At 37.1% G+C, this 2,138-nt stretch overlaps 1 non-coding gene across 1 annotated transcript; it reads right to left on the bottom strand.

The window, feature by feature from the left end:
• Positions 1-971: 971 nt before the first annotated feature.
• LOC112211614 (U6 spliceosomal RNA) lies at positions 972-1,078 on the bottom strand. The gene has a single exon (XR_002945667.1). It is a non-coding gene; the product is annotated as a U6 spliceosomal RNA (small nuclear RNA).
• Positions 1,079-2,138: the final 1,060 nt, after the last annotated feature.

The following is a 2,138-nucleotide window of genomic DNA, read 5'->3' as shown; positions in this document are numbered from 1 at the left end:
CTCCAAAAACACCTCCATCGAATTGGCATCGTAGATTCCCCGAAATGTCCTCTATGCCACATGGAGGACATGGATGGGGACCATCTTTTGGCGTGTGTTGGTCTGGAGGATGTTGAGCGGAATGCGGACCAACTAAGAGGAAGAGTAAAATTGTATTGGGCTGCGAGAGGGAAAATGGCGTAATAGCCCACTTCCAGTGGCGTAGGAAAAAAAAAAGCTTCTGGGATTTAAAAGCTGTTAACACGTTGGAAAAAATATATAAAAGATGAGAATACAAAGAGTTTTTATAGAAATGTTTTGATTTCATATGAAACCACTCAAAATTGAATTTAATAAATTAGAGGGGTAGAAATAAATAATAAATTAAACGTGAAACAAATATTATGTTGAAGGAGTTTAAGAAAAGGAAAAGAGAGAGAGGGTGATTAAAATGGTCCTATTTGTGTAGTAATTCGCCACGTTTTAAGATTCTTATTGCGCCTGTGTATGAAGAAGAAACAAAATGTCGACCGGTTACCATAATATAATATCTCAGGTACTTGAGTTACAAAAAAAAATTATTTCAATTTCTTAAACATAAAAAATACGGAAGTAATTAAATAAAATTGCGGCTGACTGGAAAGAACCGGTGGGAAAAAAGATTTTTCCACTTGAGGGGGCCGCTATATAAATTTTTAAACCAATTTAAGTTTTAATTAGTTAGAGATAACTGGAAGAACATTGTTTTTCACAAAGACTTATAAAAAGGGGAGACTTTAAAGTTTAAAGTTTATACCATCATTATTCATGATAGGAGACTAGATGAGTGGAGTTTGTTTCTTAACATCAGTTTGAAAGGTACTTCAAGTAGCAACCTCGCTCTCTCGTTAGGGTCGCTTTTTAATGAGCCACTTAACCATCGCACCCTTCCACCTTCCGCAATATAATAATTGAATATTATAACCACTAGCGCAAATTTATAATATTATTAATAATATGCGGAACGCTTCACGATTTTGCGTGTCATCCTTGCGCAAGGGCCATGCTAATTTTCTTTGTATCGTTCCAATTTTAGTATATGTTCCGCCGTAGCGAGTACATATACCGAGGGGTAGACCGAAACGTAGATGGGAGGATTGTGTTAAAACAGATTTAGTGGAATTGGAGGGGGATCACAGGAAGGATGTATGCAGAGAGCGTTTGGTGGTATCGGCATCGAACTTTCGGGTTCGTTAAGCCTTTATTATTATTATTAATAATAATATGCGATAGTTTTATATGGTATGTTTTTCTCCAATCACAACACACATTCAATATCACAATGACCGATCACCATTTTTCTGAAAGCTAGTATTATTACTCTCATTTATCTACAGATATATATTAAGAAAACTTTTAAGGCACACGGAGTCCAAATAATAAATTTTACATATTAATATGTTGAGGGGGAGCGTGGTAAGGCGCGTTGTTACTAACTCCAAGGGACCGAGTTCGAATCCAGCTGGGCAGAAAATTGTTTTAAGATACACTGTAGCCGTGAGTCAACTTCTGTGAGTTCTGGAGCCCTTCTGGGATCCACCCAGCATCTTTAATTGGGTAAAAATCTGGAGGTGTAGCGTGATTCTGACCATATCACCTCCTTGCACAACCGTTGGTTTAGTAACAGTACTTCCTTACAAAGTACTGGATGCCTGACCCCCCATGAGTTGTAGTGGTATACATTTTAATTTTAATATGTTGATTTGAAAAGATAGTTATTTTATTTTTATAAATGTATGCATATCTTTTCATATAAACGTACGTATATTCTATATAATTATATATAAGAATAATTAATATTATATATACTCATATATATTTACGTACGTGCACACACAGATAATGCATACATTGTACTCAAACAATTCCTAAAATTCCGTAATTCCATTCCTCAGAACAGCCGTCAGCTCCTAGTATCCTCTCTCGTCTTCCCCCACTTCGACTACGGTTCCTTGGTCTATGGAGGGCTATCTGCAGGACTAGAGTTGAGACCGAAGAGACTCATGAATTGTTTTGTAAGATTTATCTTTGGGTTCCCTAGGCGCTCTCAAGTCTCCCGCTGGTATTCCGAGTTGAAGTGGCTCTATCCAACCTCCCGAAGGCAATACCTCCTTGGTGTT

The sequence above is a fragment of the Halyomorpha halys genome, unplaced genomic scaffold, assembly GCF_000696795.3.
Source record: "Halyomorpha halys isolate HHAL.00 unplaced genomic scaffold, Hhal_1.1 Scaffold11.1, whole genome shotgun sequence".
NCBI lineage: Eukaryota > Metazoa > Arthropoda > Insecta > Hemiptera > Pentatomidae > Halyomorpha > Halyomorpha halys.
The sequence above is the reverse complement of the archived record's forward strand: the minus strand, read 5'-3'. Positions and strand labels throughout refer to the sequence as shown.